The sequence below is a fragment of the Pongo abelii genome, chromosome 22, assembly GCF_028885655.2.
Source record: "Pongo abelii isolate AG06213 chromosome 22, NHGRI_mPonAbe1-v2.0_pri, whole genome shotgun sequence".
Lineage (NCBI taxonomy): Eukaryota > Metazoa > Chordata > Mammalia > Primates > Hominidae > Pongo > Pongo abelii.
The window spans coordinates 48,520,649-48,545,431 of NC_072007.2; the positions used below are offsets into that span (position 1 = coordinate 48,520,649).

At 42.1% G+C, this 24,783-nt stretch overlaps 1 long non-coding RNA gene and 1 other non-coding gene across 2 annotated transcripts; one reads left to right on the forward strand and one right to left on the reverse strand.

Moving 5' to 3' along the window:
• Positions 1–293: 293 nt before the first annotated feature.
• LOC112130569 (small nucleolar RNA U13) lies at positions 294–399 on the reverse strand. Its single transcript, XR_002912816.1, has one exon. It is a non-coding gene; the product is annotated as a small nucleolar RNA U13 (small nucleolar RNA).
• A 17,415-nt stretch (positions 400–17,814) lies between these two features.
• Positions 17,815–21,149, forward strand: LOC129052322 (uncharacterized). Its single transcript, XR_008517323.2, has 3 exons — positions 17,815–18,019; positions 18,131–18,273; positions 20,648–21,149. It is a non-coding gene; the product is annotated as an uncharacterized LOC129052322 (long non-coding RNA).
• The last annotated feature ends 3,634 nt before the right edge of the window (positions 21,150–24,783 follow it).

The window sequence follows — 24,783 nt, forward strand, 5'->3', positions numbered from 1 at the left end:
ACAGCTTCCCTACATTTCTAAGAAGCTGTATATTTCATCATTCTAAGAAATGGATGAAATTGAAAGTAGGGATAATTGGCATTCTAAAGCCAAGTAGGATGAAACAAGCAGAATTTTCCATATTTTAATATGTCTCTTTTTAATTAGAGTATCTGTGAAGGAAACAAATTATTGTATAGTTACCGATTCTTTTTAATGAACAAGGAAAAATGGTCTAATAATATGAGCTTCCTTTTGGACTTGGGTCCTGGCTGATGTTGGGTATCCAAGGACCCTCTCTGTCTTTTTTTCCATGTTGGATGGGTAATGTGCCCACATTGTAACAAGGTTTGAGGGAGGCACATCTCACACATGCACATGGGAACACCCAAGCATCACACTTATGAACTACAAAAGGATCTACCCTCTCCATCTTAAGTAGAGACTTGAGAGGGAGTGATAGGCAGGAAGAGCATCAAAACTTCTTCACAGGACATAACTGAATGACTTGTTACTTATTTTCTTATGGTTCATTTATTCAACAAATGAAATATCTCAATTGTTCATTGCTATTATAGATAGACACTAGGTATACTAGTAAAAAAAAGACTAAAAGTGTTGTTTTTATTTAACTTACATGATGGCTGATATAGTAAAGTCAAAATTATTTAAATAAAGAAAAGGGGTAATGAAGACTTTGGATGTAGAAATCTAGATTCTCATCCAAGCTTTGCTGCTAGCTTGCTGAGGGAACCCTGAGTAATGAGTCCTTAAACTCCCTCTAGGCCTGGAGGTTTATCCATCAAGTGAGGGGCCTTAACCATGTTTCCAACAACAACCCTTCCAGCCCGATCTTCCTATGAAGGAGAAACCTCAGTATGGCCTCGTGGGGAACATCATGGACTTTGGACTAAAGCACTTTTGGTTTGTCCAGTTGTTTCATCTCTGATCTTGATCATCTTATTTAACTACTCTGAGCCTCAATTTCCTTGCTGCAAAATGAGATGATGTTTGCTTAAATGAGCAAGCAAAGCAATCACCACAGCTCCTGGCATGCCATAGCACATGGCTTTTGCTCCCTTGGGGTGCTTACATATGAAGAAAGGTTTTGCAATCTAAAGACAGTAATCATTTTGCTACTGAGCCAGCTAATTGAGGAGGCAATTTCTCCTCCATCACACTATCAGCTGATGTGCAACCTAAAAAGCATTTGTTTAATAATGGAAAAGGAGTTTTTACCAGCTCCTTCAATTTTGACCATCTTTGGACTGGAAGATTTCATTCAATTCAAAAAATTCCCAATGACATATACATTGTGAACACTAAGATTATATTCTTTCTGGAAGCTGTGTCCATTCCAACAAGTCAGGACCATTTTTACCCAACTTGTCCTAGGCAGCAAGACTCCTCAAGAGATACAGGCAGAGGCACAGTTTTCTAAGCTGGGCTGCCACATGGTCACCCTGGGGAGAAAATGGCAGAAGACAGCTTTCTTGGGCCCACCTATCAGAAGGAAGCTCCTGTGGCAACAGTGATCTCATCTCTTAGGGGCCCATGGTAGAAATATCGAAAGCAAAAGCTATAGGAATGGTCCAATATAACAACCATGGTTTCCTTCAATTTTCAGAAAATTATAAATGATTAAGAATACAAAATGGATTCAAAACTTACAGATAACTTGTAAAAATCAATTTTAAAAGATAACCTAATTTTAAAATGTTCAGAAGTCTTGATCTTGATCAGGCATATTACAATATAGCATAGGCCACTGATGAAGTCTCCAGCAGCCAAATCCACCCCCTGCCCCAGCCTGTTTCTTATAAATAAATTTTGGTGGAACACAGCCTAGCCTATTCATTCACACATTGTCCATGGCTGCTTTTGCTCAACAACAGCAAAACTGAGTAGTTAGGACAGAGGCCATATGGCCTGCAAAGCCAAAGATATTTACTATCGGGCCCCTTAGAAAATGATTTGCTTGTCCCTGAAATAGAAGCTATCCAAGTGACTGATAAGCATATGAAAAAACACTCCAGCATTAATTGCCAACAGAAAAATGCAAATTAAACCCACAGTAAGATACCATTATGCACCCATTAGAATGGCAAAACTTAAAAACACTGACAACATCAAGTGTTGGCAATGGTGGAGAACAGTGGGAGCTCTCATACACTGATGGTTGAAGTGGAAATTGGTTCAATTTTGGAAAACAGTTTGGCAGTATCTACTACAGCTAAACATTTATGTCTCCATGGCCCAGCAATTCCTGGTCATGTTCTCAAGAGATATGAGGACTGTGGCCACCAAGAGACATGTATGAGAAAGGTCCTAGCACCTTTATTTATAATAGCCCCAAACATAAAACAATAAATGTCTGTCAACAGTATGATGAACTAAATAAATTGTGGTGTATGCACACAATGGAATAGTATATAGCAATGAAAAAGATAAGCTGTTGCCCCGTGCAAGGATGTTTCACAGAAATAATGTTAATCAGAAGAAAGCAGATCTCAAGGAGTCCATGTTATGATTCCATCTATTTGAAGATCAGTAACACATGGTACTAGAAGTCAGAATAGCAATTACCTCTAGGACTGGGGATTCGTATTGAAAGAGAATGAAGGTTGGGAAGCCTGCTGGGGCCTGGGAATGTCCTAGATGTTGTTCTGGGAGGTGGTTGCAAGGCTGTAGACATATGTAAGAGGTTATTGGATGGTACACTGAAGATTGGAGCACCTAACCATAGAAGGTACAGTGTTACATCTCAATATAGAAGATAAAATATTAAAGAAAAAAAAAGACCATGGATCCTTTTGGACTTGAACCTTATGCCACAGTGGTACTACAGAGTCATGTCTTAACTGGAACTCAAATTGTAATACCTTTAAAGCTTTGTGTTGAAAAGAATGAACATTTCAGAATGTAATTCTGCATTTGTGATGAAGTCCTCCTCAATAACTGATTCAAAGCTGAGGAGACTGCAGTTTCCTCTAGTGGCCTGGCCCTGTCTCTGATGGGTACATGTTTGTTGAGACATCTACCGAGGGGATCAATGCCCCAGGCTGATGTCACTCCCTGTGCTTGACTCCTGTGTCTGGGTGGCAATCGAGAGCCTTCCTGCTCCCCTAGCGAGGGACGGACAGGAGGAAGCACCCTCCAAAGGCTGGCCTGTGTCATGGATTGTCCAGGAGGTGGGCAACATAAGGGAAGAGGTCATCTCTTGTTGAGCCCATGCCTGGCCTTACAGAGCAGTGACAGATCACCTGTCACCCCCACAACAGGCAAGTGGCCCCATGTCCATGAGCTACAGGGTGCCAGGGATGTGGGATTGCAGCTCCCCTGTGGGTCCCCTCAATGAAGGGAATTATTCCTCCAAGGAGATGTGGGTCCTCTGCTGCTCTCAGACAGTCAGTTGCTTTCTGACTGGTCCACACAATGGATACTGGGTCCAATTGTATCACACCATCGTGGACGGCTGGAGTCACATCTAAAATGTCCCTATACCTCCAGCCTCCATCACTGCACACCTGTAACTCTGCTCACCCTAAATGCTTAATGAACATGGTGGATGGGCTGGTATACAGATGCCTTTTTGGGGTGGTTTGACTTACAGCCATCTCTGCTCTCACTACAGAAAGAGGAGAGGAGCCTCACAGAGGTGATATCAGTGGGAGAACCTCCAACCCTCCTTTGAACACATTCCTAACAAAGAAACCTGCATGCTTTCCCCACCTTTTCTCCTACCTGTCTTGTGTCAGAGCAGTGCCTCCCTGCTGCTGACTTAGAACGAACCAACAGCTGGACCTGTTTACATCTAGCACCTTGTAGTGTTCTACCTAGATTCCAAAAATGAACTCAACAATGAATCAGTGTCATTGATCAGGTTCATAATGTTTGGATTTGTTCATACCAGGGCTTTCCCTAGAAGGTTACATATAAAATAAATATCTAATAGGAGGGGTTTAATTATTTTGTGTTGTTTTTCTTACTAGCCATATCTCCTTAAAAGTATAGACAGTGGAAATTAGACATCATTTTTCTTTTTATCAGGCTAACTGGATTCCAACTTTGAAGTTTTGCAATGCTTATATTTTGAAGTGTGTTGACATGGCCCTGTTAATTTCCTGTGGCTAGTTTACTAAGGAGCTAATAAAGAAACATATAGATTATGCTTCCATAATTATAACTTAATATGGATTTTAATAAAAATGGATTCCTTTATCATTCTCTGAATTTTATTTTGTGCATTTAAAATATTATACTGAGGAGTCGTATCAGTTTGCTCGGGCTGCTGTAACAAATACCACAGACAGGGTGGCATAACCAACAGAAATTTATTTTCTCACAGTGGAGGCTAGAAGTCTGAGATAAAGGTATTGGCAGGGTTGGTTTCTCCTGAGGCCTCTCTCCTTGACTTGTGAGTGACTGTCTTCTTGATGTGTTCTCACATGGTCATCCCTCTGTGTGTGTCTGTGTCCTAATCTACTCTTCCTATAAGGACAGTAGTCATATTGGATTAGGGCCTACCCATATGAACTCAATTTACCTTAATTTCTTCTTTCAAGGCTTTGTCTGCAAACATAGTCACATTCTAAGGTACTGGGGCTTAGGACTTAACCCTTTTCTTTCTTTTTTTAAATTATTTTTATATTTATTTATTTATTTTGAGACAGAGTCTCGCTATGTCACCTAGGCTGGAGTGCAGTGGTGCAATCTCTGCTCACTGCAACCTCTGCCTCCAAGGTTCAAGTGATTTTCCAGCCTCAGCCTCCTGAGTAGATGGGACTACAGGTATGTACCACTGCATCCGGCTAATTTTTTTTTTTTTTTTTGTATTTTTAGTAGAGACAGGGTTTCACCATGTTGGCCAGGCTGGTCTCAAACTCCTGACCTCAGGAGATCTGCCTGCCTCAGCCTCCCAAAGTGCTGGGATTACAGGTGTGAGCCAGCACGCCCAGCCTTTTTTTTTTTTTTTAACTTTCATTTTAGGTTCAGGGGTACATGTGCAGGTATCTTATATAGGTAAACTGTGTGTCACAGGAGTTTGGTGTACACATAATGTTGTCACTCAGGTAATAAGCATAGTACCCAATAGGTTATCTTTCCTGAGCCTCTTCCTCCTCCCACCCTCCACCCACAAGTCGGCCTCAGTGTGTGTTTCTCCTCTCCTAGTATCCATGTGTTCTTCTTGCTTAGTTCCCCCTTATAAGTAAGACTAGGCAGCATTTGGTTTTCTATTTCTGCATTAGTTCACTTAGAATTATGGCCTCCAGCTCCATCCATGTTGCTGCAAAGGACATGATCTCCTTCTTAGTTATGGCTGTATAGTATTCCATGGTGTATATGTACCACATTTTCTGTATCCAGTCTATCACTGATGTGCATTTAGGTTGATTCCATGTCTCTGCTCTTTCGAATAGTGCTGCAATGAACATACACTTGCATGTGTCTTTATGGTAGAGCAATTTGTATTCCTTTGGGCATATACCCAGCAATGAGATTGCTGGGTCGAATGGTAATTCTGTTTTAAGTTCTTTCAGGAATCGCTGCACTGCTTTCCACAGTGGCTGAACTAATTTACATTCCCACCAGCAGTGTATAAGTGGTTCCTTTTTTTTTTTTTGCAACCTTTCCAGAATCTGTTATTTTTTGACGTTTTAATAATAGCCGTTCTGACTGGTGTGAGATGGCATCTAATTTTGATTTGCATTCTCTAATGATTAGCGATATTGAACTTTTTGTCATATGCTTGTTGGCCACATATGTGTCTTCTTTTGAAAAATATCTCTTCATGTCCTTTGCCCACTTTTTAATGCAGTTGTGTTTTTTTTTTCTTGTAAATTTGTTTAAGTTTCTTATAGCTTCTGGATATTAGACTTTTGTTGGATGTGTGTCCCTGCCCAAATTTCATATTGAAATCTAATCCCCAGTGTTGGAGGTGGGACCTGGTGGGAGGTAATCAGATCATCAGAATGAATTTCTCATGAGCGGTTTAGTATCATCCTGTTGGTACTGTTCTCACAATGGTGAGTGAGTTCTCATGAGATCTGGTCATTTAAAAGTGTATGGCACCTCCCACTCTTGCTCCTGCTTTTGCCGTATGATATGCCTACTCACCCTTCAGCTTCCACCATAATTGTAAGTTTCCTGAGGACTATCCAAAAGCCAAGAAGATGTCAGCTTCATGCTTCCTAGACAGCCTGCGTAACCATGAGCTAATTAAACCTCTTTTCTCTGTAAATTATCAAGTCTCAGGTATTTCTTTATAGAACAATGTGAGAACAGACTAATACAGATGCATAGTTTGCAAATATTTTCTCCCATTCTATGGGTCATCTTTTTTACTCTGTTGATAGTTTATTTTGCTAAGAAGCTCTTTAGTTTAATTAGAACCCATTTATCAATTTTTGTTTTTGATGTTACCACTTTTGGGTTTTTTTGTTGAAATATTTGCCTGGTCCTATGTGTAGAATGGTATTTCTTAAGTTATGTTCCAGAGTTTTTAATAGTTCTAGGTTTTATGTTTAAGTATTTAATCCATCTTGAGTTAATTTTTGTATATGGTATAAAGAAAGGGTCCAGGTTCAATCTTCTGCATATGGCTAGCCAGTTATTCCAGCACCATTTATTCATGGGGAATTCTTTCCCCATTGTTTGTTCTTGGCAAATTTGTCAAAGATCAGATGGTATGTGGCTTTATTTCTGGGCTGTCTATTGTGTTCCATTGGTCAATGTGTCTGTTTTTGTACCACTATCATGCTGTTTTGGTTACTATAGCCCAGTAATATAGTTTGAAGTTGGGTAATGAGATATCTCCAGCTTTATTCTTTTTGCTCAGTGTTGCCTTGACTATTTGGGCTCTTTTTTTGGTTTTGTATGAATTTTAAAATAGTTTTTTTTAAATTCTTTGAAGAATGTCATTTGTAGTTTGATAGCAATAGCCTTGAATCTGTAAATTGCTTTGGGCAGTATGGCCATTTTAATGATATTGAATCTTCCTATCCATGAGCATGGAATGTTTTTCCATTTGTTTGTGTTATCTTTGATTTTTTGAGCAGTGTTTTGTAATTCTCATAGAGATCCTTCACCTCCCTAGTTAGCTGTATTCCTAGATATTTTATTCTTTTTGTGGCAATTATGAAAGGGATTGCATTCCTGATTTGGCTTTCAGCTTGGATTCAGCCCCTTTTCTACATGAATATTGGAGGGGACACAATTAAGCTCTTCATAGTCTTTCGCTTTGTCCCTTCTTTGCTGTGTTGGGAAGTAACCCAGCAAAGAGTCAACAGGGGAAGGCCACCTTCCATCCGTGTCCTGTCTTTCATGCGTAGGCTCCATTCTGTGCTCTCCCCTCCCTCCCAGGTCACATGTACCCTGACAAAAGGCTTCCCACAGCCTCAGTCATCCTATGTTTGATGGGTACCAATAGGAGAATGGTAGGCAGCGAGACCCTGAAGCCCTGATTTGGGAAATGACCTGCAGTCTTCAGTGCAGCACAGTTTTAGGAGTGGGCACTAGCTATCAGTGCACATTCCTTCTGTTCCCTGAGCGGTTCCTTACCTCCCTCTTTAGTGTGAGGCTTCGGACTCTGTTGGATAAGCAGATGCCCATTAGGGGCGGCGCTTTGAGTAGTTCATTTCAGGATGTTCAAATTATCAGGGACATTTTATTACACACACACACAAACAACTGTAAGAGATAGTATTTTTAAGCACTTCTTAAATGCCAGACACTATTCTCTAATTTTACATGTTTTTCTCAGTGAATCTTCACAACACTATGAGGTACACAAATGAATGTGAATGGATGCAATGAAACACGCACTTTCAGTCAAATAAACCCGAGTGCTGGCCATTCTCCAGATTCGTTCTTTGCCTGCTCTGTGCCCAGGAGACTGACTCTGGCCTGCACTGCCCCAGTCCCCCTTGCAGGAGACTGCCCGTACAACAGCAGCCAATGGGAGGGTGAGAGCAGAAAGTAGAGGCAGTTTCCCCTTTTCCCTTGACAGAGCCTCACTGGGCCCAGACAATACCAGTTCCTCTCTCCTTCCTTGAAACCTGGGGGTGGGAACAACTTCCCCCTATTGCTGTCATCTGGGAGCCTCCCCTTCCCTTGTCTGGGCCCTTATCCCTGCCCACAGCTCAGGAAACTTCTGTCTTCAAAGTCTCTTCCTCTGCACAATTTGGGATGAACTATTTCTTAGTGTATTCTTATCCCATACATTGAGCAACTCTCCTTTTGTGTGTATATAATTTAGGAATCTTTTGTGTAAGTACAAAATGTGTGTGTACATATTTTTCTTTTCTCCCTTTTATTTATTTAAACAATGTTAAAACAATCTGTGCCTCTTAATTTTACATTTTCCTCAGGTGCTGAAATAACAACTAAAAGTTGCTTGTATCTGCACTGTGGTTTCTGTGTGTGTTTGCCATCAGGGGAAACTTCTTTAAATAAAATTTACATAAATTTAAACAACAAACACTATCTTAAACATAATAACAAAGGTTTTAGTTTTATTTTTTAATTTTTAATTTAAATTGAATTTAATTTTTTTATTTATATATTTATTTATTTATAAATTTTATATATATTTTATTTATATATTTATATATTTTTATTTCCATAGGTTATTTCCATAGGTTTGTTTTTATTTCCATAGATTATTGGGGAACAGGTGGTATTTGGTTACATGAGTAAGTTCTTTAGTGGTAATTTGTGAGATTTTGGTACGCCCATCACCCGAGCATTATACACTGCACCCAATTTGTGGTCTTTTATCCCTCACCCCTTCCCAACCTTTCCCCCCAATTCCCCAACGTCCATTGTGTCATTCTTACGCCTTCGCATCCTCACAGCTTAGCTCCCACTTATGAGTGAAAACATACGATGTTTGGTTTTCCATTCCTGAGTTCCTTCACTTAGAATAATAGTCTCCAATCTCATCCAGGTCATTGTGAATACCATTAATTATTATACACACACACACACACACACACACATATACATATATCACAGTTTCTTTATTCACCCGTTGAGTTATGAGCATTTGGGTTGGGGTTCCACATTTTTGCAATTGCGAATTGTGCTGCTATATACATGCATATGCAAGTATCTTTTTCATATAATGACTTATTTTCCTGTGGGTAGATACCCGGTAGTGGGATTGCTAGATCGAATGATAGTTCTACTTTTAGTTCTTTAAGAAATCTCCACACTGTTTTCCATAGTAGTTGTACTAGTTTACATTCCCACCAGCAATGTAGAAGTGTTCCCTGTTCACCACATCCATGCCAATGTCTATTATTTTTTGATATTTTGATTATGGTCATTCTTGCAGGAGTAAGGTGGTATAACACTGTGGTTTTGATTTGCATTTCCCTGATCATTAGTAATGTTGAGAATTTTTCCATATGTTTGTTGGCCATTTGTACATCTTCTTTTGAGAATTTTCTATTCATGTCCTTAGCCCACTTTTTGATGAGATTGTATTTTTTTCTTGATAATTTGTTTGAGTTCATGGTACATTTTAGATATTAGTCCTTTGTCATATGTATAGATTGTGAAGATTTTTCTCCCACTCTGTGGGTTGTCTGTTTACTCTACTGTCTGTTCCTTTTGTGTACAAAAGCTCTTTAGTTTAATTAAGTCCCAGCTGTTTATCTTTGTTTTTATTGCATTTGCTTTTGGGTTCTCGATCATGAAATCCTTGCCTAAGCCAATGTCTAGATGGGGTTTTCCAATACTATCTTCCAGAATTTTTATAGTTTCAGGTCTTAGACTTAAGTCCTTGATCCATCTTGAGATGATTTTTGTACAAGGTGAGAGATGAGGATCCAGTTTGATTCAGTTTCATTATCCTACATGCAGCTAGCCAGTTATCCCGGCACCATTTGTTGAATAAAGTGTCTTTTCCCCGCTTTATGTTTTTGTTTCCTTTGTTGAAGATTAGTTGGCTGTAAGTATTTGGGTTTATTTCTGGTTTCTCTATTCTGTTCCATTGGTCTATATGCCTATTTTTATACCAGTATCATGCTGTTTTGGTGACTATGACCTTACACTATATTTTGAAATCAGGTAATGTGATGCCTCCAGATTTGTTCTTTTTGCTTAGTCTTGCTTTGGCTATGCAGGCTTTTTTTTGGTTCCATATTAATTTTAGAGTTTTTTTTGTAATTCTATGAAGAATGATGGTGGTATTTTGATGGGAATTGTGTTAAATTTGTAGATTGCTTTTGGCAGTATGGTCATTTTTCCAATATTGATTCTACTCTTCCGTGAGCATGAGATGTGTTTCCATTTGTTTATGTCATCTATGATTTTTTTCAGCAGTATTTTGTAGTTTTCCTTATAGAAGTCTTTCACCTCCTTGGTTAGGTATATGCCTAAGTATTTTACTTTTTTGCAGCTATTGTAAAAGGGGTTGAGTTCTTGATTTGATTCTCACCTTGGTTACTGTTGGTGTATAGAAGACCTACTGATTTCTGTACATTAATTTTGTATCCGGAAACTTTGCTGAATTCTTTTGTCAGTTCTAGGAGCATTCTGGAGGAGTCTTTAGAGTTTTCTAGGTAAACAATCATATCATAAGCAAACAGCAAGAGTTTGACTTCCTCCTTCCTCTTTACCCATTTGGATGCCCTTTATTTCTTTCTCTTGTCTAATTGCTCTGTCTAGAACTTCCAGTACTATGTTGAAGAGGAGTGAGAGTGAGCATCCTTGTCTTGTTCCAGTTCTCAGAGGGAATGCTTTCAACTTTTTCCCTTTCAGTATTATGTTAATTGTGGGTTTGTCATAGATGGCTTTTATTACATTGAGGTATGTCCCCTGTATGCCAATTTTTCTGAGAGTTTTAATCATAAAAAGATGTTGGATTTTGTCTAATGCTTTTTCTGCATGTATTAAGATAATCATGTGATTTTTGTTTTTGATTCTGTTTATGTGATGTTCACATTTATTGACTTGCATATGTTAAACCATCCCTACTTGCCTGGTATAAAACCCACTTGATCATGGTGGAATTTTTTTTCTTTTTTTGATAGGTCGTTGGATTCGGTTCAGTAGTATTTTGCTAATGATTTTGGCATCTATGTTCATCAGGAATATTGGTCTGTAGTTTTCTTTTTTGGTTATGTCCTTTCCTGGTTTTGGTAATAGGGTGATACTGGCTTCATAGAATAATTTCGGGAGGGTTTCCTCTTTCTCTGTATTGTGGAATAGTGTCAATAAGATTGGTACCAATTCTTTGAATGTCTGGTAGAATTCTGCTATGAATCCATCAGTCCTGGCCTTTTTTTTTTTTTTTTTTTGGTAATTTTTAAATTACCATTTCAATTTCACTGCTTGTTATTGGTCTCTTCAAGGTATCTAATTATTCCTGATTTAAGCTAGGAAGGTTGTATCTTTCCAGGAATTTATCCATCTCCTCTAAGTTTTCTAGTTTATGTGCATAAAGGTGTTCATAGTAGCCTTGAATGTTTTTTTTGTATTTCTGTGGTGTCAGTTGTAATATCTCCCATTTCATTTCTAATTGAGTTTATTTGGATTTTCTCTCTTCTTTTCTTGGTTGATCTTGCTAATGGTCTATCAATTTTATTTTATCTTTTCAAAAAACCAGCTTTTTGTTTCATTTATCTTTTGTATTTTTTGTTTGTTTGTTTGTTTGTTTGTTTCAATTCTATTTAGTTCTGCTCTGATCTTGGTTATTTCCTTTCCTCTGCTGGGTTTGGGTTTGGTTTGTTCTTATTTCCCTAGTTACTTGAGATGTGACCAGATTGTTTGTTTGTGCTCTTTCAGACTTTTTCATGCAGGCATTTAGGGCTATGAACTTTCTCCTCTTAGCACTGCCTTTGCTGTATCCCAGAGGCTTTAGTAGGTTTTGTCACTATTGTCGTTCAGTTAGAAGACTTTTTAAATTTCCACCTTGATTTCATTTTTGACCCAATGGTCACTCAGGAGCAGATTATTTAATTTCCATGTATTTGCCTGGTTTTGAAGGTTCCTTTTGGAGTTGATTTCCGGTTTTATTCCACTGTGGTCTGAGAGAGTGCTTGATATAATTTCAATTATCTTATATTTATTAAGGCTCATTTTGTGGCCTATTATATGGTCTGTCTTGGAGAAAGTTCCATGCGCTGTTGAATAGAATATATATCCTGCAGTTGTTGGGTAGAATATTCTGTAAATAATCATTGTTTATTTGCTGACCTTCTGCCTTGATGACCTGTCTAGTGCTGTCAGTGGAATATTGAAGTCACCTACTATTATTGTGTTGCTTTCTATATCATTTCTTAGGTCTATTAGTAATTGTTTTATAAATTTGGGAGCTCCAGTGTTAGGTGCATATATATTTAGAACTGTGATATTTTTCTATTGGACAAGGCCTTTTATCATTATATAATATCCCTGTTTGTCTTTTTTAACTGCTGTTGCTTTAAAGTTTGTTTTGTCTGACATAAGAATAGCTACTCCTGCTTGCTTTTGGTGTCCATTTGCATGGAATGTCTTTTTCCACCCCTTTAACTTAAGTTTATGTGAGTCCTATGTGTTAGGTGTATCTCTTGAAGGCAGCAGATAGTTGGTGAATTCTTATCCATTCTGCAATTCTGTATCTTATAAGTGGAGCATTTAGGTCATTTACATTCAACGTTAGTATTGAGATGTGTGGTACCATTCCATTCATCAGGTTGTTTATTGCATGTATAACTTGGTTTTCTGTGTGTGTGGTTTTTTTAAATTGTATTTTTGTTGTATAGGTCCTTTGAGATTTATGCTTTAAGAAGGTTCTGTTTTGATGTGTTTCGAAGATTTGTTTCAAGATTTAGAGCTCCTTTGAATAGTTCTTGTAGTGCTAGCTTGATAGTGGCAAATCCTCTCAGCATTTGTTTGTCTGAAAAAGACTGTATCTTTCTTTCATTTATGAAGCTTAGTTTCGCTGGATACAAAATTCTTGACTGATAATTGTTTTGTTTGAGGAGGCTGAAGATAGGGCTCCAATCCTTCCTAGCTTGTAGGGTTTCTGCTGAGAAATCTGCTGTTAATGTGATCATTAATACGGAGTGACAACTTGATTGGGTTGAAGGATGCAAAGTATTGATCCTGGGTGTGTCTGTGAGGGTGTTGCCAAAGGAGATTAACATTTGAGTTAGTGGGCTGGGAAAGGTAGACCCACCCTTAATCTGGATGGGTACCATCTAATCAGCTGCCAGTGCAGCTAGAATATAAAGCAGGCAGAAAAACATAAAAAGACTCCACTGGCTTAGCCTCCCAGCTTCCATCTTTCTCCTGTGCTGGATGCTTCTTGCCCTCGAACATCAGACTCCAAGTTCTTCAGCTTTGGGACTCGGAGTGGCTTCCTTGCTCCTCAGCTTATAGATGATTATTGTGGAACCTTGTGATCGTGTGAATTAATATTACTGAATAAATTCCCATACTCATATATATCTATATATCTATATCTATATCTATATCTATCTATCTATCTCTCTATCTATCTATCTATCTATCTCCTATTAGTTCTGTCCCTCTAGAGAACCCTGACTAATGCAATAGGTTACCTGGTGTTTGTGCCTCACAGCTGTTAAGATTCTTTCCTTCATCTTAACTTTAGATAACATGTTGACAGTGTGACTAGGCAATGATCTTTTTGTGATTAATTTCTTAGGTGTTCTTTCAGCTTCTTGTATTTGGATGTCTAGGTCTCTAGCAAGGCCAGGGAAGTTTTTCTCGATTATTCCCCCAAATATATTTTCCAAACTTTTAGATTTATATTCTTCCTCAGGAATGCCAATTATTCTTAGGTTTGGTTGTTTAACATAATCCTAGACTTCTTGGAGGCGTCATTCATATTTTCCTATTCTTTTTTCTTTGTCTTTGTTGGATTGGGTAAATTTGAAAACTTTGCCTTCAAGCTCTGAAGTTCTTTCTTCTGCTTGATTCTATTGCTGAGACTTTCCAGAGCATTTTGCAGTTCTGTAAGTGTGTCCATTGTTTCCTGAAGTTTTGATTGTTTTTTATTTATGCTATCTATTTCATCGAATATTTCTCCCTTCTCGTATCTTTATTTTTTTTTTCCTTGCATTGGGTTTTGCTTTTGTCTGGTGCCTCCCTGATTAGCTTAATAACTAACTAATCTTTTGAATTCTTTTTCAGGTAAATCAGGGATTTCTTCTTGGTTTGGATGCATTGCTGGTGAGCTAGTGTGATTTTTTGGGGATTGTTAAAAAACCTTGTTTTGTCATATTACCAGAGATGGCTTTCTCTGGTTCCTTCTCATTTGGGTAGACTCTGTCAGAGGGAAGGTCTGGGCCTCAAGGCTGTTGTTCAGGTTCTTTTGTCCCACGGGGTGTTTCCTTGATGTGATACTCTCCCTATTTTTCTAGGGATGTGGCTTCCTGAGAGTCAAGCTGTAGTGATTGTTATCTCTCTTCTGGATCTAGCCACCCAGCATCTCCCAGGCTCTGGGTTGGTACTGGGGGTTGTCTGCACAGAATCCTGCGATGTGAACAATCTGTGGGTTTCTCAGTCATGGATACTAGCACCTGCTCCACAGTGGAGGTAGCAGAGGGGTGAAATGGACTCTGTGAAGGTTCTTAGCTGTGATTAATCCACTATTTTGGTGCTGGTTGGCCTCCTGCTGGGAGGTGACACTTTTCAGAGATCATCAGCTGTGGTAGTGTGGAGAGGAACAGGCAGTGGGCAGGGCCCTAGAACTCCCAGGAGTATATGCCTTCTGTCTTCAGTTACCAGCATGGGTAGGGAAGAACCATTAGGTGGGGGCAGGGCTAGGTGTTTCTGAGCTCAGACTCTCCTTGGGCAAGGCTTGCTGTGGCTGCTGTAGGGGATGGGGGTGTGGTTCCCAGGTCAATGGAGTTATGTTCCTGGGAGGATTATGGCTGCCTGTACTGTGTCATGCAGGTTTTTAGGAAAGTGGGGGAAAGCCAACAGTCACAGGCCTCACCCAGCTCCCACATACCCCAAAAGGCCGGTCTCACTCCCACCATGCCTCCCTGCAACAGCACTGAGTCTATTTCCAGGCAGTGGGCGAGCAGGGCTGAGAACTTGCCCCAGGCTACCCACCTCCCAGCTGCAAAAGCAAGTGGGGCTTTCGTTCTTCCCCCACCAGTGGAGTGTGCACACTGGTTTCATGCCCTCCCCCGAGTCTGGCCAGGAGACTTCTCATTCTGTTGGAATTGTTACAAAGTTCAGCTGAAAGTTTCCTTCTCCCTGTGGTTTTTTGCCAGTGCCTCTGGCAGCCCTCCTCAAGGACCCATGTGAGGCAAGGCAGAAATGGCTTGCTAGGGGATCTAGTGAGTCCACAGGGCTTTTCCTGCTGCTTCCTCTACCCCTGTATTTTGCTTGGCTGCCTAAAGTGACTCACCTCCAGGTAAGGTCAGAATCTTCTCCCATAATCTAGACCTTCACACTCCCCAGTGGGGGTCTGTGTTTGGGGGTGGATGATCTCCCTTTTTCACTTCCACAGTTTGGGCACTCACAGTATTTGGGGTGTCTACTGGGTCCTGCAGTAGCAATTTGTTTTCTTCAGAGGTTCTGTGGGTTCTCTTGGCTTTCCTAATGTATTCCTGCGGTCATTGTGGAGCAAAAGTTCACAACGCAAGCCTCCACAGGCTGCTCTGTCCATCCGAGTGGGAGCTGCAATCTAGTCCTGTCTCCCATCCACCATGATCGCCCCGATAACAAAGGTTTTAAAAACGATAAAACAGAAAACAAATTATTGCAAAATGTCAGCTCCTGTAAATAAATCTATGAATTGAGGGCTAAATTCATAAAACAAATTTTAAAAGTTTGAGTGGTGGTGTTGTTGAAGATTTTTTATTGTTGTATAAAACCAATCTAAATTTCTTCAGGTAAATATTAAGTTACTTATGCAAATTTCTAATGACAGTTCATAGCATACAGAAATTGGCCTTTATTGCTTCAGATATCTCTGGTTAAACTTAAATTATGGCTTCAGTAATAGTGAATCTTTCCTTTAAATTAAAACATAATACTTATACTATATAATCCTGGGGGGGTCCAAAGACATGGAAATAAAATAGTCATAAGAATTGAATGAAATAAAATTTTCCATGAAAAACACAAACAGAAATTATAATGCTATATCTATTTGAATAAAAGCAGTTAAATAACAGTAGCTAAACTAAAAATAGATAAATCAAGATAACTTTAAAGAGATAGCTCAGGCTGCTGTGTCTCACTGTGGCTGTGGGTGTTGAGGGCCCTGCTGCTGGGAGAGCTGAGTGAAACCTGCTGGCCCTGAATCCCTGAGCCTCACAGCACCTCACTCCTCCTTGCTGGGAACCTGATGACTCAGGGGACCTCTGGTCCTTGTGGGCCTCTGTTGGCTGTACCTGAAGCAGCAGGAGCAAAGAACCCCTAGGAAAAGGCAGGAAATTGAACTCCATGTCAGCCAGGATCTGCCTACTGCAATCATCTTCTTTCCTTAGCTCCTGGAGCTTTCTGTCAGTGGACAGAGCTGCCCTCCAGCTTTCCTGAGCTCTTTCCACACAGGCAAGAATCTCCTTGTGATAGAAGGAAGTGATTCTTTCCAATTCTTTGCTGATATTTTCAGCCATCTCCTTGTAGAGGCTGCGAATCTGCTGTGTGTATTCATGTTTCTACACACGCTCAGAAGTTTCTTCTTCATTTCTAACCTGTGCGTTTCCACCTCAGGTGATCTTCTCTGAAGTTGCGCTGTGTGTTCTTGATGTGATTCAGGTAGGATTTGAAGCTTCAGCGGCAGGTTCTGGATCCTACCTGCAAGTTGGGAATTTTCAAACTGCAAAGACGCTTTCTCAGTTTGAAGATGTTTGATTTGTCCTGTGAGCTCTTCATTCATTGCATTTTTCCCCCACAATTGTCAAGCTATTTCTTGATTTTTCTTGACTTTCACAGACACATTTAAGTCACCATCACCCAGGACACTCTTCAGATCACCTTCTGACTGATAGTTGGGTGGGAGGGGCTGGGGCAGGTAGTCTTCATTTTCTGCTTTCCTCTTTAGCTGTACTTTCGAGTCCTCATCACTGTGGTCCCTGGAGAAATCTCCCAACTGCATGGTGTCCAGCAGGTTTTCAGCCAGAGATTTTAATTGGCTCATGGTATCTTTCATGACCTGTTTTATTTGTGCATTCAAAGGTTTCCAGCTTTTCTTTCTCTCCTTCCTTTCCTGTACTGTCTGCTTCCATCTTGCAATTTCTTGGTTGAGCACTTCTGGACTTTCTGCTAAATGAGTGTTTTCATTCAAACTGTTATTTCCTTCTGAAGTTTTTCTCCATCCTTCTTCGATCCTTTTAAGATGTGTCCTGAATCAGTCACTTGAGAACATTTAGGAGACTCACTTTTCCATACTTTTTTCCAGAAAGCCTCCTGTGTCCTGCAGGGAAGACCTGCTCAGGTTAGTATGAATGATTGACAAGCAGAGGGATTGTAACATTTAAGGTCTGGCTTCCCTCAAGGACGACTTGAGGGCTTCCTGGGTCTGTGTCTTTAGCCCAGTGTTCTGCCTGTCTTCTACATGGACCTCCTGAAGAGAACACTTTTTGTTCAGCTCTTTTCCTCTTCCTAAAGTGCCTTGTTTCTTAATAATTAAGACCACACAGCAGTACAAACCAGGATCTCCCAGGGACCCCTGGGGCTTATCTCATGATCTCAGCCTTCACCAGCACTGTAGCCCCAGCAGCTCCAGAGCAGCTGGAGAGACATTTGGGGACCAGCAGCCCCTCTGTGGCTCTGCCTTTGCTTGCCAGTGGCCTGTGGGCCACAACTGCCTACTCGGAACCCTGTGGAGTGTTCTGTCTCTAATGCTCACAAGTGCCTGGAAACCAGGATAGACAATCAGTTGTGCTGGGGGAGGGGAGCCAGCCAGGTTCTAGAAACAGTGTCTCTGACTTTGCTCTGCTAACTGTGCAGAGAGAGGTGATAGTCTCTGCCCAGGTCATGAGGGACCTGGAAATGGCTGATGGCACCCTGGAGCTCGGCCACACCAGGCCCAGCTGGCCCCACAGCAAACCAGAGGGTCCAAGTGGGCCCATGCCCTGTCCCTTCCTGTCCACAAGGGCCTCTCAGGGGACAGTGGTGGGGCCCGTCCCTGGGTGACGCTCAGTCTCCTGATTTCAAGTTTCCTTCTGCACAGGGAAGCTGGGTCCTGCCCACCAAGGTCCCAGGGATCCTCCTCTGAGGCCCCCTCTCTTCTTTGGGTTTAGTCAATGTCAGCAAACGGGGAGAGGACTGAAAGGTCTCCCCAAAGGTACAAGCTGAGAGACCTGGATTTGCAATGTAAGAACCCAGGAGAAATAAGTGGAACTGACGGGGTCTAAAATGTCACGGCTATTCTGTAAAGCAGGTTTGTCCCTGTTCCATCCAAGTGTCCTGGGTGAGCAGGACTCTGCATCGGGGGTGTCAGGTTGACCCTGGCTCTTTCCCTTGTATGGTCCTGCTATCTTCAGTACATGCCTCCCAAGGTGGCCCTGGGGACAGTCTCCAATCCACTGAGTCATCTTCAGAAGTCTGCACCTGCAGAGGGGCAGGTCCTTCTCAGCCTGGATTCCACTAAACCTCTTCCCTGGCAGAGTCAGGCTCAGAGCCTCCTCATGCAGCCCTGGACTCTGCCGGGAGCAATTAGTCTCAGAATCTTGATCTGAGAGAGAAGCCAGAGAACTGTCAGCTGGGGCCAGTCTGAGGTCCTAAGGGTGTCAGGGTTCCAGACCCTCACAGGACATAGAGGGGCAGTGGAAGTGGCCCTCCCAGGAGAAGTCAGATCCCTTGCAGGGCAGCAGGACCCCAACTCTGCAAGGGCAACTGGTTGGTCTTTTAAAAGGATCAAAATGGGTTGAAGAAATGACAATAATGCCTAGAATACCAACCTGGCACTAAAATGAGTGAAACAGAGTTACAACCAGGGACCCGAGGAAGATCCAGGATATTTTGCTGAGTGAAATAGGAAGATGCAAAAGCACACATGTAGAGAGGAATCCACAAAAATCTCAAAGGACACGTACTCATTCCCTCCTTTGAAAGCAGAATTTGAAGAAGCAGAGAGGAGCTGCTCCCTGCTCCCCTCAGCTTCTCCCCTCTCCCTTCTCCTCCCTTCTCCCTTCTCCTCTCCCTTCCTCTCCCCTCTACTCCCCTCTCCTGGCTTCTCCTCTCCACGCTTCTCCTCTCCACTTCTCTCCTCTTTCCTCCTCTCTCCTCTCTTCTTCCCTTCTCTCCCTTCTCATCTCCTCCCTTCCCTTCTCGCCTCCCCTCCTCTCTCCTCTCCCTTCCTCTCTCCTTTCTTTCCCCCCCTCTCCTCCTCCCTTCCTTTCTCCTCTCCCTTCCTCCCCTCCCCTCTCCTCTCCTGCTTCCCACCTCCCCTCCTCACCCCTCCTCCATCCTCTCTCCTCTCCCCTCTTCTCCCCTCATCTCCTCCCCTCCTCTCCCCCTCCCCTCTCCCCTGTCTCCTCTCCCCTCCTCCCCTCTCCTCCCCTCCTCTCCCCTCCTCCCCTCCTCTCCCCTCCTCCCCTCCTCTCCCCTCCTCCCCTCCTCTCCCCTCCTCCCCTCCTCTCCCCTCCTCCCCTCCTCTCCCCTCCTCCCCTCCTCTCCCCTCCTCCCCTCCTCTCCCCTCCTCCCCTCCTCTCCCCTCCTCCCCTCCTCTCCCCTCCTCCCCTCCTCTCCCCTCCTCCCCTCCTCTCCCCCTCCCCTCTCCCCTCCTCCCCTCTTCTCCCCTCCTCCCCTCCTCTCTCCTCTCCCCCTCCCCTCCTCCCCTCCACTCCTCCCCTTTCCTGTCTGCTCCCCTCTGCCCTCCCCTCCTCTCCTTAACTCCCTCCTCCCTTCCTCTCTCCTCTCCCCTCCTCCCATTATCCCTTTCTCCCCTCCTCTCCCCTCCTCCCCTCCTCTCCCCTCCTTCCCTCCTCTCCCCCTCCTCTCCTCCCTTCCTTTCTCCTCTCCTCCCTTCCTTTCTCCTCTCCCCTCCTCTCTCCTCTCCTCTCTCCTCTCCTCTCTCCTCTCCCCTCTCCTCTCCTCTCCCCCTTCCCTCCTCCCCTCCTCTCCCCTCCTCTTTTCTCCCCTCCTCCCTTCCTCCCTCCCGTCCCCACTCCTACCTTCCTCTCCTCCTCTCTCCTCCCCTTTTCTCCTCCTTTACCCTCATCCCCCCTTCTCTCCCCTCCTCTCCCCTCCTTTCCCCTCCTCCTCCTTCTCTCCCCTTCTCTCCCTTCCTCCCCTCCTCTCCTCCCCTCCTTTCCCCTCCTCTCCCCTTCTCTTCTCCCCTCTCTCCTCTCCCCTCCTCCCCTCTTCTCCCCTCCTCTCCTCCCCTTCTCTCCCCCTCCCCTCTCCCCTCTCTCTTCTTCCCTCCTCTCCCCTCCTCTCCCCTCCTCTCCTCTCCTCTCCCCTCCTCTCCCCTCCTCCACTCTTCTCCCCCCCTCCCCTCCTCTCTACTCTCCCCTCTCCCCTCCTCCCCTCCACTCCTCCCCTCTCCTCTCCCCTCCCCTCTGCCCTCCCCTCCTCTCTCCTCCTCCACTACTCTCTCCTCTTCTCTCCTCCCCTCCTCTCCACCTCCTTCCCTCTCTCCTGTACTCTGCTGTCTCTTCTTCCATGTTGTCTCTTCTTATATATACTTTAAATATTTTTGATTTTGTTAATACAAGTACTGTGTATGCAATTCATACCTTTTTAGCAGACAGTTCACATGGACCCAGGTTGGGGTTAACATGCAGATTGTGCAGGGGTTCCCTGCGGATGCACCCCTGTGTGCCCTGATGTGGACCTGCTCCTTCCTGGGCTCCAGACAGAAACACACTACCCCTGCACCAGCCTCCGCCTCAGCTCTTCACAGTCAGCACACCCTCCTCTTCCTGTCAGGGTCTTCTTTGCTGCGTCTGGTTATGGGATCCCTTTCCGTGCAGAGCCATGCTCCCGTGTCACTGTGTGTCACCTTCAAGCTGGCCCCGTGTGTGTGCCTGTGTGAGAATATGTGTGTGTGGGTTTGCCATCAAAGGAAAACTTTTATTTTGGCTGCCAAAATTTAGAAACATTTAGAGAAAAAACAATATCTTTTAAAAAACATCAAAGGTTCAAAAAACAAGACAAGAAACAAATTGTTGTAAAATTTCAACTCCCCTAAATTTGTCTTAAATTGAACTTAGAACTAATCTAATAAAAATAGTATGAAGTTTCAATGGTGTGTTGTTGTTGTCTAGTATTTTTTGGCATTGTTTTTTAAAAACCAGTGAAAATTTATTCAGCTAAATATTACATTACTTGTACAGATTTATAATAATAGCTTACAGAAATGAACTTTATTGTTTTCCATGTTTCTATTCATGTCCAATTTTGACGATAGTTTAAATCATAGTGGACCTGTTATTTAAATCAAAATATAATACTTATGCATATAATTTTAGAGGGTCCAATGATTTGGAAATAATGTATTCATAAGAGCTATTTTAAATAAATGTATATTTAAAAATACAATTTTAGAAATTATAATGCTATAAAACTTCAGAAAAAGAAATTGCACATCACTTAAATAACAGTAGCTTAACTAGAAGATGAATGAAAATTACTTTTAAGGACGAAAACAAACAAATCATAAACTCTGAGTGAAACCTGCAGGTACCCCTGGATCCCTGAGCCTCACAGCACCTGCCTCCTCCTTGCTGGGAACCTGATGACCCAGGGGGCCCCTAGTACTTCCACTCCTTTGTGAGCTGTGCCTGGAGCAGCAGGAGCAAAGGGGCTGCTTGGGAAAGGCTGGAACTTGAACTCCACGTCAGCCATGATTTGCCTGTTGCCATCGTTTTGTTGTCTTAGCTCATGGAGCTTTATCTCAGTTAGCAGAACTGCTGCCCAGCTTTCTTGAGCTCTTCCTCATAGAAGAGAATCTCCTTTTGGTAAAAGGAAATGATTCTCTCCAATTCATTGTTCATGTCTTCTGCCATCTTCTTGTAGAGGTTGCAAATCTGCTGTGTGTAGTTCATATTTCTGCACGTGGTGGGAAATTTCTTCTAGATTTCTAAGCATAGAGAAGCACAGTAATTTAACAGGGAGATACAGAGTGAACACCCTTTTAATATAATGATAAAAGTTAACATAAAAATATTAGGACAAGCTGACATCATGTACCTCCTGATATGATGCACTGAAAAGAACACAACATTATTTCTATGATTTTCTGCCAATAATGCATAACCTGAATCTAACCACGAAGAAACAGCTGAGAACCCCAAGTTGAAGGGCATACCACAAGGTAACGGCCCATATTCTTCAAAACTATAAAGGTCAATAAAACATGGAAAAGGCTGAAGAATTATTTTGGAATTAAGGAGACCCGGGGGATGGGAGAGCCAAATGCAATACATGATGCTGGATTCTACTCTGGACCAGCAGAAAACTAGTTACAGATGAAATTATTTGGAAGACTCACAAAATTTAAATATGGACAATGGATTAGGTAAGGATGGTGTCACTGTTAAATTCCAATTTTGATCATTGTATTCTGGTCAGGAAATGCCAAAATTTAGTGTCAATGGGTTTAATAACTTTAACTTATTTCAAAATAAAGAGTTGCTAAAATTCTTCAACCATGATCCCTTCCTGACATTGTGGTCAAGCTATGTATGGCTCATGGTAGGTCTTTTCTCATTTTCTGGTGGGGTACTTAATGTGAAAACACAGCAGGTAAAACCATCATAAAACATCTTCAAGTTTTAACTCTTCCTTGAGTCTACCTATGTCTGAGAGGCTCCTCCAGGAAATTTCAGGGAATATGGAGAACGTATTACTGGTGGATGTCCTTCTCTAATCAAGTCCTTCAATCCTTCTGTTCCTCCTGCAGTCTTCTTTCTGGCCAGTATGATGCCTGAACAGACTCCAAGTCTAAAGAGCTTCTGGCTCCTATATTCTCTGCTGGCTTCCATGAAAAGCTCTCTCTTTAAATAACCATAAATCTGGTAGCTTAAGACAGCACAAATTTATTCTTTTATAGTCCTCTAGACCTAAAGTCCCAAATCAAGGTGCCGGCTGGGCCATACTCCCTCTGAAGTCTCTAGGAAAAGGTTTTTCTTTGCTCCTTCCAGCTTCTGGTTGCTGTGAGCATTCCTGTCATTCCTTGGCTTGTGGCTGCACCCCTGCATTCTCTGTCTCCATCTTCCCATGGCCTTCTTCTCTGTGTACTTCTCTGTGTTCTCTGATCTACAGATACCAGTCATGAATTTAGGGCCAATCGCAATCCAGTACCCTCTCATCTCCATCCTTAACTAATTGCATCTTCAAAGACCTATTTCCAAATAAGGTCGTATTCTGAGATTCCAGATGAACATGAACTTTTGGGGGCCATTATTCAACCCACTATACCAGTCTTCACTGCCTCAATCAATTTCCATGGACTGTCTCTGGATTATTTGAAAACCCCTAGCTTGGTTTTATTTCTCCTGGATTCCAAATTTTCCTTTTGAACAGGGCTCCTTCTCTCCACCCACAACTTAGAATTCTCTTCTCTCTGTCTCCTGTTCAACTTCCTTTTTCTTTATTCTGTATCTCACAGAGACAGGCAGTATCCTTCCATACCCTTCCTTGGCTCCCAGGACCCACACCTGTTAAACATATATGTCTCACATGTGGATTCTACCCAAGATCCTACAGAGGAAAGATTTGCTGGGACTAAGGTATGGTCCTAAAGGGTAAGTCAAGAGCCTGCTCACAGACTCTCTGATTCTCATGGAGGACTGTGGCTTGTCAAGCAACTCAGAACCACTAAATTTTTCTGTTCAACCCTATTCTAGTTATTTTGGCTCTAAGATAAAGAAAAATTAATTACTTGCATATTTGGTCAACTGAAAAAATCCAGGCTGTATATTTTGAGTCCTGATCAATTAGGACCACTTGCCTAAAGGAACCAATTTAATGATTTCCGTCACTTTAAAGTTGTGAAGAAATTCTGGCTGCCTTTCTCATTGCACCTTTACGAAGGCCAGACTTTATGAAAAAACAGTGATGATAGCAATAATTCTGGAACTTGGTAATCGACAAACCTCTGGTTTCATGCCAAGTGTCAGGAGAGCATTTCAGTGCTCCATGAGGTATGGATTGGGCAGATCATCCCGCCGTCATTACAGACAGATGAGGAGAAAATCATACTGCTTTTATTCTTGGACTGGCTCATAGTTTGGGCACAGGCATGATCAATTTGTTCATACCATTGTAAGACTCTTATCTCTAAAAGCACAAAGAGAACACATCAGAAGTAGATCTTTACATGAAACAAAACCAACTAACCATTTTGCCCAGTGAGCTACTTTCTCATCTGTTTATTTTTTTCTTAGTTTCCTTCTATTTCTATTTAAAAGGCAAGTTAAAAAAAAAAAAAGATAGCATAGTATATGGAAAATAGCTCAGGCCTTATAGCAAGACATCCTAGGTTGAATTCCATTTCTGCCACCTACTAACCTGATGAACTTGGGTAATTTCCTTAACCTCTCTGAGCCTTGGTTTATTCACCTGTGATATTGTTTGGCTCCGTGTCCCCACCCAAATCTCATCTCAAATTATAATCCCCACATGTCCAGGGAGGGACCTGGTGGGACATGATTGGATCATGGAGGCAGATTTCCCCTTTGCTGTTCTCATGATAGTGAGTGTGTTCTCGTGAGATCTGATAGTTTTACAAGTGCGGCACTTCCTTGTTCCCTCATTCTGTCTCTCTCCTCCTGCCTTGTGAGATGTGCCTTGCTTCCCCTTTGCTTTCTGCCATGATTGCAAGTTTCCTGAGGCCTCCCCAGCCATGTGGAACTGTGAGTCAATTAAACTTCTTTT